General features: G+C 39.3%; 1 protein-coding gene across 1 annotated transcript in view; it reads left to right on the top strand.

The window, feature by feature from the left end:
• ZNF652 (zinc finger protein 652) overlaps nt 1-18,553 on the top strand; it is a 198,430-nt gene that overhangs the window by 52,929 nt on the left and 126,948 nt on the right. The gene's annotated exons all lie outside the window — the stretch shown is intronic.

Genomic DNA, 18,553 nt, shown 5'->3' with positions numbered 1-18,553 from the left:
ATAGTTTTGTCTACTTCACCCCCATCTATGGTCTTGCTAATCAGCGATGGTCCTTCTCCAGGGTTGTCTTTAGTGAACCCTGAACTGAAGTATATGTATAATATTTCTGCCATTTCTTAGTCTCTCTCCATACATTGATCTTTGTCACCTTTCAATTTCACTATACCACTTCGCTCCTTTCTCTGATATATCTGAAAAATGTTTTGTCAGCTCATTTTACCTCTTTGGCAATCTTTTCTTCCACTTGACCATTTGCTTTCTTGATTTCTTTCTTTGACTCCCTCAGTTTCACTAGATATTCTTCCTTGTGTTCCTCTTTTTGGGAACTTTTATACTTCTTGAAACTGTTCTTTTTGCCATTTATTTATTTTTTTAGCCATGTTCTTTGAGAATCAGATCAGCTTCTTTATCTTCTTACTTTTTGTTTACTTTTCTAACATACAGATTTGTTTCCTTTTTGTAATTGCTCCTTTTAGTTTGACCTACTGTTGTTCCACCTCTCATTTTCTCCCAGTCTTCTAGTTTTACCTTCAGGAACAACCCAATTCGATAGTTTGTATTTTTGAAATTCAAAACTTGGGTCTTCATTGACCACTCTGTATCCTATTTGCGATTTCAAACCATACCATTTGCTAAGCACTGGTACTCAGGTGGGAACCCACCCGGACATTAGAGACATTTAGACCCACCAAGTACCCACCATTTCTTTTGTTGTAAGTAGTTAATAAGTTAACTGTCCCCCTCTGCTTTTCCATCTCCCCAGTTCCATACTCCTGTTTTATTGTAACTTTTTATGCTCCTGCTGGTTAATGTTATACTTTTGTTCCCTGTAAACCGATATATGATCTGTATCATGAATGTCGATATATAAAAGTGTTAAATAATGAATAAATAGTGCTCACCAACAGGGATAACTAAGTCGAGTATAACTCCCTCTCTCGTAGGTTCCATTAGCATTTGTTTGAACAGAGCCCCTTGCAGGGCATCCACAGTCTCTCTGCTTCTGATAGATTCGGCAGAAAGGATTCTCCAGTCTATGACCCACAGATTAAAATCTCCAGCAAGAAACACTTCTCCCTTCTTTCCCACCTTTTGAATGTCTTCAACCAGATCTCTGTCTAGTTCATGTGTTTTGATTCGGAGACCTATAGAACACACCAGTAAAAATGGAAGCACCATCTTCTTTTTTTTTTGGACTGTCTATAATGCTTCTTCTGTCCCACATCTCTTGCAATTCTGTTGTTTGGATATTGTTTTTGACATAAAGAGCTACTTCTCCCCTTTTTCTGGCTTCTCTGTCCTTCCCTATCAAGTTATAGGCAGGGATGGCCGTATCCCCGTCATGAAACTCAATGAACCAGGTCTCTGTAAAAGCAACTATTTCAAAGTCAGCTTTCATCTTTAAGGCCTGCAGGTCTGGGATTTTATTGCCCAGACTAAGAGCATTTGTGGTCACGGCTTTCCAAATTTTCTCCCTAGGATTGCTGCTCTTCCTAGTCATTTTTTTCTGCTATTTTGAGCTGACCAATTTTGTTTTCTCCCAATTCCTGATGTACTGGAGAAGGATATAGAGAAGGGCAACCAAAATGGTAAAGGGGATGGAATGGCTTTCCTATGAAGAAAGGCTAAATAGGTTAGGGCTGTTCATCTTGGAGAAGAGACTGCTGTGGGGAGATATGATGGAAGTCTATAAAATCATGAGTGGTCTAGAATGGGTTAATGTAAATCAGTTTACTGTTTCGGATAATACAAGAACTAGGGAGTACACCATGAAGTTAGCAAGTAGCACATTTTAAAACAAAACTAAGAAAATTCTTTTTCACTCAACAGTTAAGCTCTGGAATTTGTTCCCAGAGGATGTGGTTAAGACAGCTTATTGGGGTTTAAAAAGGGTTTGGACAAGTTCTTAGAGGAGAAGATCATAAACTACTATTTGTTAGTTTGTCTTAGGAAATAGCCATTGCTTATTACCAGCATTAGAAGGTTGGGATCTGTTTAACGTTTGGGTATTTGCCAGGTACTTGTATCTTAGATTGGCCATGTTGGAAACAGGATACTGGGCTTGATGGACCCCCAGTCTGACCCAGTGTAGCAACTTATGTACTTATTTCAAAGAGTATAGGGTTTTCTGTCCCATCTAACTTGGGTCTTTGAAAAAATTCCTGGTAAAGGAAAAGTTCAGCATAGACCCCTTAATACCGTTACTCATAAAAGATGCTCGCTGTTTTATGACTACGGTACTTACCCGCTGCTGCCTGGCAGGATGCTGCCAGACCCAGCTGCTATGCCACTGCGCTTGGTTCTCTGCTTAGGGGCACGCCTGCGTATAACTTATGCGCACAGGGGCAGGAAACCTCGTATTGGTGCACTTGGATGATGTCATTCCCCGGGCTGCTTAAGTGCAGACTTTGCGCTGGTTCCTTGCCTCAGCAGCAGGTCCCCTGGTATCCTCGTGTCCCAATGCGTGTTGCTAGTTGTCTTGTTCCTTCCTCGTTGCTTGCCTGTTCCTGTCTTGTTTCCTTGGTTGTCTTCTCGTTTTGTTCCCTGTCGTTCCGGATTCCCTGTTACTGACTTTTCCCTGGATCCTGACTGCTGCCTGTTCCCTCCTCTGGCTTGGAATCAATTGTGCTGTCTGCTGCCTGCCCTGACCCTTGCTTGGATTGGACCTTGCCCCAGACCCACCTAAGTCCTTCCGGGGGAGATGGCTGGTATAGGTGAATCTCCTGTTCTGCCAACTGCTGGTGTGGGCTTGCCCGATGGGCTGCTCAAACAAGTCCACTTTCTCCATCGGTGTTACCTATGTTTACACCTGCAAAGAGAGATTCCCCAGATTTAGTTTCTGTTGTATGGTTTTAATCTGTTTTATTGTGATTTGTGTTCTTGTTTTAATTGATCTTAAGAATTTAACTTTTATTTTAGTTTGCTTGCTGTTTCTCATTTTGTGTTATATTTTTGTGAATGTGATATTGTAAACTGCCTAGAAATGGTGATAGGTTGTCTATAAATTATTTAAATAAATGAGTAGGAAAGTACTAATTTCAATATTGCGTACCGCCCTTTGGTCTGACGGAAGTGGTGGTAGGTGTGAATCTATGGAGCTGCAAGTATTTCCCAAGCTGGACTTTTGGCTGGACAAGAGCACATCTCATGGAGGTGCCATAGAATAAATGAGCAACACTGTCCAGGTGCTGAAGTTGCTAGGGTTTCTTGCCAGCAAAAAATGAATTGTACCCAATAGCAACATTTTTCTGGTTATATTTTTCCCCTTTATGATTTGGGATATTCTGTAGCTTGGGATTCTTCACTTGTAGTGATCTTATATTCTGCTTGTTCTCGGAGAAAGCAGAAGTTGTATACCTGTAAAAGGTATCTTCCCCTTGGAGTTGGCGCTTCAGATTTATGCGTTTTATATCTGTGGTAGGTACTGCTCTTAACAGAAGGCATGGGGTTAACCTGTATGGATGCTGCATTAGTTACTATCCTTAACAGAAGGCATGTGGAATGAGGGTGCAACCTGCATGGCGTGGCAGTTACCACCCAGACAACTTGCTGGGGAGACTGGATGGTCCATTTTGGTCTTAATCTATCACTTACTATGTTAAAGACATGAGGTGGCCCTATATGCTGCAGTGACATGGGTTATACTGCATGCGCTCGATCGAGCATGCCTAATGCTTCTAGAAGCTTTAGAATAAGTCTTCTGTACTAGGTTCTATCAGATGTCACCCACATATGGCGGTTTGCATCCTGCTGTTCTGAGAACACGTGTTACAAGTATGCAACTTTTGTTTTTCTGTCTAGCCTCTGGTTATCAGGGTTATACAGAGCTTGCTGTAATTGAAATCGCTCATCAAGCCTCCTGCACAGTAGTGGAAAAGTGTTTGTTTTTTTGAAAATTGGGAGCAAAATGAATTAGGAGGCCAAAAAAGCACACAATGTTCAAAAAAGTATTTTGCACATTTTATTCCAATTGTTTGACTTTGCTCTCCCCTTTCTGTAGCTTCTTTTCCTTGTCTTCCCTCCAGCTACGCTCCCCTTTTCCTTCCCAGCTGCTGTCCTTTAGCCTCTACCTGCAGCAGTGGCAGTTTTTCTGCCTAGAGGCACCAAATGTTAGGTGCCCAGGTGACCTGGCAACTAGGGTTTTTCAGCCCTGCTTCCACAGTGTTATGGAACATCATCAACCTGGTTCTTATCTAGCTGATGAAAGCTCCTCTCGAGCCTCTTGACTCTCGTGCATCTGTGCAGTTTTAAGGCATTCGTTTGAACCCCTAGAATCTGAAATCTCCAGGCCCTAGTGATTTGGATAAATCTTATACTAGGTTTCATTCCAAGTTCCTAAGGCTCTTCAGTCATTGGATTACAGAACAGCTGTACCAGATTCAAGCCCCTAGAAAGTTCACCCAGCTTTTTGTTTGTGTTTTGACTGTAATAGCCCTAGGAGTGAAGTGACAAAGCACATCTTCTTAGACATGCCACAACACATTTGCTCAGTCTGTTCTCCAGGGTCTGTTTCAAGGTTAGAATCCACGCATTCACATTCCATTGACAAAGTAGAAAGTAATATCACAAAGGAAGGTGTTACTGTCAGGAACAATATCCACGTTATAAAGAGAGCAAATAATGTGCCTGTATTAAATTACACTTTATTGTATAGATTTTATTCAATACAGGCACGTTTTTTTTGTTTTCTGTTTGAAGTAAAAAATTACATCAAGACTGAATGACGTCCAGTGTAGGGTAAAAGCCCTAAATCATGAAATTGCTAACCTGTTACTAGGAATCTGTAACTTATCATTTAAAACAGCCATGGTATCTGAAGACTGGAAGGTGGCAGAAGTGACACTGATTTCTAAAAAGGGCTCCAGGGGTGATCTGGGAAATTATAGATTAGTGAACCTGACATTTGTGCCATACAAAATACTAATAGCCATTCTAAAAAAAAACAAAATTACTGGCCATTTAGATAAACATGACTTAATGAGGAAGAGTCAACATGGTTTTAGCAAGGGGACATCTTGTGTTTTTTTGGGTTGTGTTTTTTTTTTGGGGGTTTTTTGAGGGTGTGGATAAAGGTGAACCAGTTGATTATAGTGTATCTGGATTTTCAGAAGGCATTTGACAAAATCTTCCATGAGAGACTCCTCAGGAAATTACAAAGTCATGGGTTAGGAGGTAGTGTTCTATTGTGGATTGGTAATTATATAAAAAAAATTAGTGTTCTATGTAATAGCATTCTTACATGCATGTTAATGTTAAAATGTAAACCGAATTGATTTGTAGCTCTGCTACATGAATTTCGGTATATAAAAATGCTAAATAAATAAATATAGGACAAGAAACAGAGTAGGACTAAATGGTCAGTTTTCCAAATGCAGAAAGGTTGTTAGTGGAGAACCATAGGGATCAGTTCTGGGACCTGTGTTTAACATTATTTATTTTAAAGCTTTTATATACCGGTATTCGTAGGAACATATCATCAGTGTACATGGAACAGGGTGCAAGTAACTTGGAGAGGGTTGAACGGAGAAATTTGATAGGAAAAGTGGATATACATACTTGATATGGGTAGAGGAAATATATATGCAATAGGGAAATAAGAATACATATACAACTTGATATTAGAAGAAATATATACAATATTATGATAATACAAACAGTACTATGTGCTTTCATTAATGCAATGCTCTAATGCTAATATAGAATCTGCTATATGGGCTGTAGGGTGACTTTGGGGGGTGAAGTGAAGGGTAGTGTGCTATTCAGGGAATGCCTGTTTGAAGAGCCAGGTCTTTAGTTTTTGGTGGTTTTTTTAAATTTCTGGGTGCATGGCTCTAGACGGAGGTCGGGAGGCATGGTGTTCCAGAGGGTGGGTCCTGTGATCGATAGGGCTCTCTTTCGTGGAGTTAAGGTGGGTGGTCTTAGGAGAGGGTGTGTGTAGGGTTCCTTTGTATGCTACTCTAGTGGGGCGGTTGGAGGCGGAGGGTATTGTCTAGCTAGTGTATCTTACTGTTGTATATAGTTTTATATATAATTGCGAGGTTTTTGTAGAGGATTCGGGAGGATATTGGAAGCCAGTGGAGTTCCTTGAGGACAGGGGTGATATGGTCTGTTTTGCGGGTGTGTGTTAGAATTCAGGCAGCGGTTTTTTGCTGCATTTGGAGTGGTTTGGTTGAGGCAGGGTGACCAAGTAGTAAAGAATTTCAGTAGTCTATTTTAGAGAAAAATGTGGCCTGTAGGACTGTGTGAAAATCATTGAGATAGAGGAGTGGTTTCAGTTTTTTTGAGGACATGGAGTTTGAAGTAGCACTCCTTTTATGGTTGCGTTGATGAATTTTTTTTTAGGTTAAGTTGATTGTCGATGGTGATGCCCAGGTCTCATACATTTTTCTGGAATGAAGTTGAGGTGGGGGGGGGGGAGGAGGTTACTGTCGGGGGAAGGGATAGGATTAGTGCATGCTGAGATTAGTTCAGTTTTTGATGTATATATGTGATATATTCATAAATGATGTGGAATAGGGAACAGTAGTGAGGTGATCAGACTTGCGGAAGAGACACAATTATTCAAAGTTGTTAACACTAGAAGGACCCTGTGAAACCAGGAGACTGGGCACCTGATCGGCAGAGGAAATTTAATGTGGAAAAGTACAAAGTGATGCACACAGAGAAAAATAATCCCAACCACAGGTACATGATGCTGGGTTCACTACTCAGGAAAAAGACCTTGTAGACAATACATTGAAATCCTCAGCTTGGTGTGCAGTAGCAGTCAAAGTAAAAACAGAATATTAGAAATTATCCAGATATGAATGGTAAATAAAATATCATATAGCCTCTGTCAAGCCATGGTGCGACTACAAAACTAGAAATGGTGCACAGGAGGATGACATGATAAAGGGGATGGAACATCTTTCCTATACAGGCTAGGGCTCTTCAGCTGAGAAAAGAAACCGCTGAGAGCGGACATAATAGAAATTTATAAAATCATGAGTGGGTGGAACGATTAAAGAACAAATATTTACCCTTTTAAATAACATTAAAACAAGGGAGTACTCCATGAAACTAACAACCAGCAGATTCAAAATAAATCATAGAAAATACTTTTTCACTTGGCACAATATCAAGCTAAAGAATCTGTGGGTAGAGGATGTGATTAAGGTGACCTAACATAGATTTTAGGAGAGGTCTGGACAAATTCTTGGAGGAAGAGTCCATAATACATTATTAGTCAATAGACTCAAGAAAGCTATTGCTACCTCTGGGAATGAGTAACCAGAAATAGATGTACTTTCTGGATCTGCCAGGTACTTGTGACCTGGATTGGCCACTGGAGGCAGAGTGCTGGACTCGATCTTGGTCTGATCCGGCATGGCAGTTTTTATGTACTATTTGGACATGCTATGCTGGTGCAATTGTGGGTTTGAACTGTTTCCACGATCTTTTTGAGGGGTAGAGCACATCTTCATGCCTCCTCCTATGGTCCTCTTTTTTGTAGTTTTGTGTTACCTTCCCTGTTCTTGCTGTAACATAGTAAATATTGGCAAATTGTCCTGTCCAGTCAGCCCAGTTAAGATTCATATTTTTCCCTTCATCATTGTTGGCATACCTTAGCTAGGGAGTCCGTTGTGTATGAATTTGTACTCTGCGTGTCTTCAGAAAAAGCACAGTTGCTTATGTATAACAGGTAATTGGTATTCTCTGAAGTCAGAAGTTTAGTCACCCAAACCACCCCACTTCTCCTTTGGAGTTTTCTGCTGCCTCTTGCCCTCCCCCATTCCCCTTTTAGGGTCACAGTTAATATAGGAATATGAAAAAAATTGAAGTCTCTGCAGAGCTATATTTGTATGGTGAAAGGTATTTGCCTGTTTCCAGAAAGCTCAGGAAGAATCTTTGGTGTCACGTGCAGTCACATTTCCCTCATGTTTGACTATAAACCGCTGTCTTCAGAAAATGTGTTAATAAGTATGTAACTTTGCTATCAAGATTTGTAGACTGTAAAACAGTTGCCAAAAAATACTATGCATCTATACATCATACCACCTTGGTGTCCTCCTAGGGAGGTTTTTTTCCACACGTGTAACACCAGACGTTTTCCCTGCTGCCCAGACCGCCGATGGGTCTCTGTTAAGGCTTCTATACACAATGAATCTTTCATTTTTTAAAATCTATATGCTCCTAACTCTGATCTTGCGTTTTTGGGTTTTTTTCATGCTGGTTTTGCTCAGCTTTTAGGGATGGGTTCTGCAAATCTTGTCATGGGGGGGGACAGGGGTGAATTTCAACCAACCTTTAGATCCTTTTTTAGACAGTCTACAGCTAGAATATCTCTCACCAAGTCACATGAGGTTTTACATGATTTTATTGCTGCTTTTGGTTTGGCTGACCCCTGGCATTTATTGCATCCTACTGATAAAGATTATACCTTTTTCTCTCCTCCTCACGCTACATATTCTCGTATCGATTATTTTCTGGTCTCTGGGTCTATGATGCCTCACATTCATTCTGCAACTATTTACCCTATCTTTGTGGCTAATCATGCAGCCATTTCATTCAGTTATACTTTGTCCTCTTCTCTCATTGAAGATCACCAATGGAGATTTAATCCGGCTCTGCTAGCTAATTCTTCTTTTTTAGTTTTTCTTAAAGAGAAGATTACTGATTATTTTTTTGTATAATATCACCCCTGATGTCTTTCTCCACCATCTGGGCTGCCTTTAAAGCCACTATCCGTGGTGAGATTATTAGCTATAGTATTTGTCACAGGAAGGAACAGAAGGCTGCCCTTGAGTCTCTTCATGCTGAGGTGGCCACTTTAGAAAAGTCCAACATCTCATCACCGTCCCCTTCCACTTTACTGTAGTTATTAAAAGCTTGCTGTGCTTACAGTAAGTCCTAAGTTCTCATGTGGATCATGCCTTTTTTCTCAACTTGCTCACTATTATGCTGAAAATTTATAAATGTGGCCATCTACTTGCTACATATCTTAAGCACCGGAAAGATGATAAATGTATCTCCACGATTAAGTCTCCATCAAGTGATGTACTTCTTTCGGATAATGATATCTTATGTGCTTTCCGAGATTTCTATTCTAATTTGTGCCAGTCGGAATCCACTGCTTCCACAAAGGGGTGCGACCCAGGCCCAGGATAAGATTCTGGACCTATACAACCTTCTTATACAGATCTCTTCAATCAACCCTCATCACTCCTTACTCGGACCTCATTCAGCCTCATTCAACTTCCAGCATTCCTCACTCTGATCCCTCTCAACTTCCAGCATTCCTCACTCGGACCTCATTCAACTTCCAGCATTCCTTACTTGGACCCCATTCAGTTTCATTCAACTTCTAGTACTCTTCTCCTGGATTTCACTCAACCCTTTGCTCTTCCGCTACAAAGATGGTGACTTCTACTAACCCTCATATCCAAAACAGACACCTAATAAACATCCTTCTAATGAAAAATAACAAAAACTTACTTTGTCTCACCTTCCTCCTCATCAATGCTCAATTGTTATCCAAAAAACACATGTTAATCTCAGACTTATTACAAGAAAAAAACCCTGATTTCATTGCCATAACAGAATCCTGGCTTAAAAATACTGATCAAGTACTTCTGAACCAACTCGATAACAATGACTACGATACTTTTTCAATTCCCCGCAATTACAAAAGAGGAGGTGGTCTACTACTTATAAAAAAAACATTTTTCAATGAAAATGATCCCTCATAACCTCCCAAAACAATATGAATTAGCTCTTTTCGACTCTCAATATCTGCAAATTTGCCTAGTATATTGCCCACCCAAACTTCTAGATAGCAACATTTCTCCATTTCTAGAATTTCTTATTACAAATATCAACATGAAAAAACCAACTATCATCCTTGGCAACTTCAACCTCCATACAGATGCCAACCCCTGTTCACCAAGCTGCGAAACCCTACTAGACATGTTATCAAGTTTTAAATTTCATCTTACAAGTGAACAACTCCATACACAAAGCAGGTCACACACTGGACCTGATTTTCACCAATAATTTCTTCACAGAAAGTTCCATCTCATACATCCCAGTCCCCTGGTCTGATCACCATCTCCTACTTTGCAAGACTCAAATGAATCACAACAACCCAAAAAAAAAATGACACACAGAAATTCTTCAAATACTGTCCTCCATTTCAAACTGATCTTCTCCTTCAAGAGCTGGGACATCAACTAGTGAATCTAGATTTATCAAACATAAACAACACTATCCAATCCTGGTCCCTAATCACTGAAAAAACCGCTAACATCAACCCAGAGAAAGTCAAACGACTAAAGAACAAAAGAGAAAATCAAAATCCTTGCTTCAATACCACTCTAAAAAACATGAAAACAGCCCTCAGGAAAATTGAAAAAGAATGGCTAAAAAGTAAACTACCCGTAACACAACAGAAATACCGCACACAACTAGCTGCCTACAAAAAAAATCAATTCTAAAAACAAAACGTGACTACTACGGTAAAAAAAACAAAAAACAAAACTCCACTAACAAATCCAGATCCTTGTTCAACATAGTAAACAACCTCATTACCGATAACTGCAACTCCAACGCAACTGTAACCAAAACTTTAAGCCAAGATTTAGCTATCTTCTTTAAGGACAAAATCTCCAAAATAACTGATGCCCTCAACACCACATCAAGCATCCAAATTCAAATATCAACAAACAGCATTTCTCCATGGCTTGATTTCAGACCTATTTCCAATACGGAAACAGAAAAAATGATGAGAAAAATCAACCCAGCGCTTCATGACTTCAACACCATACCCACCCGTGTACTAAAGGAAATTGCTCATCCAATAGCCCCGACAGTCGCAGCAATCATTAACATATCTCTCGGAAGGTGAGCTTCCTCCCAAGCTAAAAATCGCTACAATCACACCTTTACTAAAGAAAAAAACCCTCAACCCAGAAAACCTAAACAATTACCGCCCAATCTCTAACCTACCCCTTTTTGCCAAATTGACTGAGAAGGCGGTCCTGAAACAACGAACATCTAGACGACAACAAAATACTTTATCCCACCCAATTTGGATTTAGGAAAAACCATAGTACGGAAACCCTCTTACTTAACCTTTCTAACACCATCCTAAGAGGATTCGACAACAAAAAAGGGTACTTACTGATTCTCCTGGACCTCTCCGCAGCCTTTGACACAGTGGACCACAAAAAGCTTATTTCTAGCCTTGAATCTATTGGGCTCGTGGGAAAAACTCTAAGCTGGTTTACATCTTTCCTTAAAAATAGATATTTCAAAGTCTCCTACAACAACAAATCTTCTAACGCTATCCCCCTCGAAACAGGAGTGCCACAAGGATCGGCACTATCACCCATTCTATTCAATATCTACCTTATACCTTTATGCCATCTCCTATCAAGCCTAGACATCACGTACTACATGTACGCTGATATACAAATCATTCCAATAATTTCCTCCATAGAAGATGCAATGTCAAGAGCAGCCTCACACCTTGATGCAATCCGAAACATGCTAATCAATCTAAAATTATGCTTAAATATGAGCAAAACTGAATGTATTCCACTCGCAAAGAAAAACTCTGGACCAAAAACCACACCACACCTTCCAATTTGACAACATCCACATTCAACTTAAAGACAATGTAAAAGACCTGGGCATATGGTTAGACAATGATCTAAACTACAAAAAACACATCACTACAAGAACAAAAGAGGGCTTTCATAAACTACAAGTAATCAAATACCTAAAACCGCTGCTTCACCCCCATGATTTCAAAACCGTCCTACAAGCCCTCATCTTTACCAGTTTGGACTATTGCAACTCTCTCCTGATTGGCTTACCTAAAACGCCCTTAAAACCTTTGCAGCTACTTCAGAATGCTGCTGCCAGAGTCCTAATGGGTAAAAGAAAATCTGACCACATAACCCCCGTCCTCAACTATTTACAATGGCTACCAATAGAAAAAAATAGAATTCAAAGTTCTCGCAATTCTCCACAAAGCAATTTATAAAGCAGACTACACTGCCCTTGATGACGACATACATATTCATAGATCACTTCGCATGACAAGAACAACAAGTAAACTCCAACTAGTGATTCCATCTCTTCCACATGCTAAACTGTCCTCCACTAGAAACAGAGCCATTTCCATCATTGGCCCGAAGTTATGGAATTCGTTACCTCATCACCTAACTGCTCAAGAAAACATAAAATCTTTAAAAAAAGACCTAAAAGCCTGGCTACTCAGCCAAACTCTTAAAGACAGCACGCTCAAAGATCTTAAAAGATAAATCCACAGACCTCTCCCTCTACATTACCCTCCTTCTGACATTCAATCTCCCTCCAATGACTAATTTTCTTTCTGACTTCCAGAATCCTTCCCATTTTGTTCTACTACAGATGTCCCCTACATGATTTGAACTCAGATATTTTCGTATTCCTATTTTATTGTATATCTTGATCAGTTTACGCTATTGTTATATACCAGTTTTTGCAGTTTTTTTGCTGTTAAATTACTTTAAATGTAACAGGTTGTTATAAGTGTAAACCGGAGTGAAGGCAACTCTGCTATACCTCGGTATATAAAAAAATGCTAAATAAATAAATAAGTAATGGCACTTTTTTCTTTCTTTTTCCAAATTACTAGCGAAACTTTCTTTACATCGCTTTGTTTTATGCCTGGTTGCAACTTCGTAGTAGCTTATTTGTCTTACCACTGTCTCGGCTCTGTGTTGCTGAATACCCCTCTTTGTATACTCTCTACCAGGACTTCAGTTCCTTGGGTCATTTAGCCTCACAGATTTAATGACTGAGTTGCCCACTTTGTATGGCTTTCGGAAGCTGATTGTCCTGCTGTGGTTAATTGGGATTCTTTCTGGAGGTTTACTTTACATATTTCACTTTCTTCCAGTTTGACTCAATCCTCTTTTTCATCTCTTATCAGGCAGTGTGGACTCCCTGGAAAAGTTTTCTGGCTGGTCTTCTGTCCTCACACACTTGCTGGTTGTGTTCTGTGGCCAAGGCCACATTATCACATATGCTCTATTTTTGCCCTATGATTTTGTCTTTTTGGCAACAAGTGTGGGCCTTGATTTAAAAAATTCTGCATGTCTTACCCGCTCACTTACCACATTGTTATTTTTCAAGGGGCAGCTTTGCCCTTCTTTCCACAGTGTAAACTGGGGGTTTTTTGGCTGTTACTATACATCTAATTTTGTCCAACTGAAAGCATAGTGATTTACTATCCATACAATTTTGGTGGAATTCTGTCTGTTTATATTGTAAGTATGAAAAAGCTATGGCTGTTAAATACCGTAGAGTAACTCGGTGGGCGCAAGTGTGGAAGCCTTTAGATGATTTTGACTCTTTGATATATTTGCTCATGTGCACAACTGTGTATCTGTATGATTCTTTTATTTCTTACATGCTTGTTTTGTTGTATTGCTGCATCTCCTGATCATGGGTTTTTTTTATCTCATTATACTTGCTTTGTTGTTTTTCCATTTGACCCCCTTTGCATTTTGTATTGTTTAATGCTTTGCTCCGTAATCTTGTTTAACCTTATTAAACAGATTTGAACTCAAAAGAACCTGCCATCAAGCCCAGTATCCTGTTTCCAACAGCAGCCAGTCCAGCTTATAAATACCTGGCAAGATCCCAAACATGCTGCTATCGCGCAGTTATAAATAGTGGCCTATTTCTTAAGCCTACTTGGTTAATAATAGTTTATGGACTTTTCCCCTCCAGGAATTTGTCCAAACCTTTTAAAAACCCAGCAGTGTTAACTGCCTTAACCACATCCTCTAGTAATAAACTCCAGAGTTTAATTGTGCGTTGAGTGAAAAATAATTTTCTCTAATTTGTTTTGAATGTGCTATATACTAACTTCATGGAGTACCCCCTAGTCTTTGTATTTTTTGAAAGAATAAATAACTGATTTACATTAACCCATTCTATTCCACTCATAATTTTATAGACCTCTATCATATCCTCCCTCAGACTTTTCTTCTCCAAGCTAAACAGACCTAACCTCTTTATAGCCTATCTTCATAGGGGAGCTGTTCTAACCCCTTTATCATTGTGGTTGCCTTTCTCTGTACCTCTTCCAATACAACTATATGTTTCTTGAGATGCAATGACCAGAACTCTGCACAGTACTCTAAGTGCAGCTTCACCATGAATCGATACAGGGACAATCACCATTTTATTCTCCATTCCTTTCCTGATAATTCCTAATCTTGATCTTTTATCACTATGCTTGGGTTCACTTTTATTGCACCCCCCAGTCCCCACAACATAGATTAATGTGGAAAAAGAAACACACTACCTCTTCCTGTCCCCCCCACCCCAGGCATAAGGTGATGTGAGCTAAGCTGTTTGTCCTCCCCCCCCCCCCCCCCAGCACAGGGCAATGTGAGAAAAGAGCTGTCCACTGAGGAAAAGAAAACTCTGCACTCTCCCTCCCACCCAGCACAGGCTTGAGCAAAAGCAATGACAGTTGGCTCTTTTACAAGTATTGTAAAAGTAAAGGGAACTAAAATGTATATTCAAAAAGAAGTGAGTCAAATGAAATAATACAAATATCAAAATAAGGTGTCAGCAAGCCTGATGGTGTGTTCAGAAGAAATGAATCACCCGGACATTTCAATCATCCACCTTATAAAGGAAACGTGTTCATGTGCTAATAATTGTTGAAAAAGTTAATCTTTTAAATTTTGAATCCACTCAGCATATGTCCATGTGACGGAAATCTGAGAAAAAAAGCCCGACACGGCCAGTGTTTCGCTTAGACAAGCTTCATCAGGGGTAACCATAATCCAAAGTGTGATAATATTAAAACGTCAATAAGGTCCAACAGTCTCGGCGTTTGTGGCTCTGGAGGACATGTGTTGGCTACTCCTGCCCTAATAGATGACGTTTTCATTGCTTTTGTTTTGATTGTCATCCATTATTGCTAATTAGTTTAGTTTTCAGTTGGGCAAAACTGTAGTCAAGACTTTTCACAACTCCAGTAGTAAGTTCTTTCGTTCCTGTGCAGAGTTTAACTCAAATATTTGTAGGACAGTCCTCTGCTATGCCTATGGATTACATAGGTCCATTTAACATTTAGGCAAGTCCATTTTTTAAATAAAAAATCTTAGTTTGTTTTATGGTTAAATGTCCATGTTCCAAATGAAAATACATTATTTTGTGTTTATGGACATATGGGACTTTGTATGTCCTTAAAATAGTTGATACATAGCTTATAATAAAACCTGTGATGCTGATCATGCAAGAATATGGCCTCAACATGGAACTGTGTTTCAATGAGTTCTCCCTTGATGTAGAAGCTTTATGCACCAATATTTTGCAGGGAGTAGCATTGATCTATTCAGTCTTGATGCAATGTCCTCCTCTAGTGGGTTCCCACATTCTTTTTAGTTTCGTTAGTCGAAATAGCATTAACTCAGAACTTCAGTTTTCAACAGGAGCTCGTTGAATAGGTTCATGGAGTAGCCATTGTGGTGGCCATGGCTCCTGATGTGACCAATCTGTACTTCACATGTTTTGAGGAGGATTTTCTTTATGGTTTAAGTTGGTTTGCACACTTTAAGATGTGGTGTCTCTACATTGATTATATCTTTTTTTCTGTGAATGGTTTATTACTTTAGATAGACATTTTACATTTTTCTGTGCAATATGACTATCATCAATTACCTCTTTTGATCAAACAATATCAGTATTTAAATACCATGCTGTTTAAAAATACTGATTGCAACAGCTTCCTTTTATACAGTAGCTGTCATCCATGTAGTCTTTAAAGAAACTTAGCCTCCCAGTTAGCTAGTTCTTGATGCCTCAAATTTACTCAGATGTAACCAAGCACAAAAACGAGGCACAACACTGGGAGAAGAGACCAAGATAACATCGTGAGTAGATGTCCTGTTCGGAGCTCCTATACTCCGCAGTGTTTTCTCATTGCATTCCTAGCTTTCCTGTTGGACAAATGGTCAGACGAAGGGCGAAGCTGAAGAGGAATCCCTCTCCTCACCCTCACCTGTGACAAGTTGCTATGCCTGAGTTTCTTCAGGTCTCCCCATTATTGTCGGTAGCGTCTTCCATTTCTGGCAGTATCAGGGGACCGTTGGGACAGAATGCTGAGGTGTCCCTAAGCCCCAAAAGTAGATTCCCCCCCCCCCTCCTCCTGCTACTGCGTCACTGTTTACGAGGTATCATCTGGAATTGACCTAGATGGAATTGCGAGTGGATCACTGACGTCACTGGAGATCATGGTGGCAGAGGCACTTCAGAGTGCAGCAGTTTCATCGCCACTAACTACCATGGATATTTCTTCTGCTGGTGAGACTTTTTACTCTTTGGGAATTGCTGGTGTTACCTCTGGTCAAACCCAGCGTTAATGTGTCTCCTATTACTTTGGACAGCATTTGGGCACTTTTTTCATCTATAGAACAATCACCAGCCTCTCTGATTATGTCTACTCATAGTATTCTTTCTCAGATCCAATCTCAAGAGGCTTCTGTGACTGTTCATTCTAAAGCTATTCAAGACCTTAACAATCTACAGATAAACTTGCTACAGCCCAAGCTTTCTTAATTCAAGATAGGAGCATAGTCTTGGAGGATTGAGAATTTGAAAAATTCCATTAGGGCATTGACATTGCGCTTTGTAAATTTTCCAGTTGTTTCTATGATTTCTCCTTTGGAATTATTTAAATCCTATATGCACAACATTTTGGGGATTTCCAGTAAAGCAACTCCTATCGTAAATGCTTATCTTCTTCCTACAAGAGCTAGGTCTATTACTTGTGTCTCAGGCCAAATGGCTTTGTTAGAATCAGTGGACTTGGATAGCTCTGCTCTTCTTGAATCTACAGTAGTGGATGAGGAACATAGGGCTACCCTAATGGTCACTTTTGCATCACTTACAGCATGATTTGATTCTTAGACTTTTTTTATTTTTTTCATGCAGCTCAATTGTCTTTTATGGAGTTTAAAGTCTGGGTTTTCCCTAATTTTCAAGGGCCACCAAAGAATGAAGTAAAACAGTTTTGGGCTTGGGTGCATGTTTTGTTTTCAATTTCCATGTAAATATTTAATTTTTCTTACTTCAGAGAAGTATGTATTCTTTGAGCCTTCACAGTAGCGTGTTTTCCTGATTCAAGGATTTTTAGCAGAGAAGAACCTAATGCTGTTCCTTGAATAGGGGATTGTTAGGGATTGAGGTTAATTCTGCTTATTTTTAATCATGGGGTTTGTCTCGGATGATTTTTCATTGTATATTTAATTTTAACTTTTTTTTCCCAGTCTTTCCCCCCTTATTTTGTTTTACTTTAGCACAGTGTTGCTCGATTTTTTTTTTTTTGTTATAATTATTTGCTTTTCCTTAACATCACTAGCTTATATTGCTTTACAAATACAATGTTCATCTGTTGTTCTTTAAAATATAAATAAAGAGTGAAAAAAGGGAACAATATTGGCTTGTATATTTCATAGTCAGGGTTGCCTGTTTCAGTTATCAAAAGAACCTATAGGAGGGCTTTGCTATTAATGCACAAACAAGCTGAGGAGAATCCAGCTATTATTTTCTTTTTGTGGCATACAAATGTGGCTTATGAAGTTGAGTCAATCAACAACATTTGGTACATTTTTATGTTCAATCAGTTTTATGAGTCCTCCACATATATAGTTCTCTAGAGGATGTAACATATATAATGTAGTAGAGCGATCTATGCTCCCTCTTAATGAGAACCAAGATCAGAATGTTTTTTGGGCCATCGAGCCTGTGGACATTGCGTCATGTGCCATACTATACTACAAGGCACAACATGGATACATCTCATTACTGGACGCAATATTGCTCTTGGGGCCTTCAGACTGCTGCACATTGGGAGTAATATATCTTATTCAGTGCCCATGCAAACTGCTCTATATCAGATGCACTAAGAGAGCAATGCGCACCTGGTTACTGGAACATTGAGTTGCCTTAATGCACAAAAAATGGCAGCTCCTGTATTTGCATACTGTGTTCAGTTTCATCATTCTTTCCCTGATTTAGTCTGGATTGTCTTACAAAGGGTTCATGTGAGAGGGGGAGATTTTCAATAAGCAGAAACAGTTTTTTGGATTTTTTCTTTACAGACAATTGCTCCTAATGGGTTAAACAAATAATTAGCGTTGTATTCTTTAAGTACAAAATGCTTTCATCCAATTCAGATTTGATGTATGTCCTACCTAATTGACATCTTTTTGCATCTATTGATAAGAAGAATGGATTAAGTTTATTCAGTCATTAGTAGTTATGGATGTCTCGTCACTTCCTTTTCTGGTATTTTATTTAAAAGTCGTGTATACTGCAATCTACAAAAATATTGTCGGGGCGGTTTTCAACATTACATTCAAAAATTAAAAATAAACTAAGATTCCTGCATTTCAATAGCATAAAAATATTCCAGAAGGTGGTTTACAGAATAATCAAAGTTTAAAGTAATAAACTAAAAGACTCTTACATGTAGGACAAGACATTCAAATTCCTGCATTGG

This window comes from Rhinatrema bivittatum, chromosome 12 (genome assembly GCF_901001135.1).
Source record: "Rhinatrema bivittatum chromosome 12, aRhiBiv1.1, whole genome shotgun sequence".
In the NCBI taxonomy this organism is placed as follows: domain Eukaryota; kingdom Metazoa; phylum Chordata; class Amphibia; order Gymnophiona; family Rhinatrematidae; genus Rhinatrema; species Rhinatrema bivittatum.
Note: the sequence above shows the minus strand (reverse complement) of the source record. Positions and strands in the feature narration are given on the sequence as shown.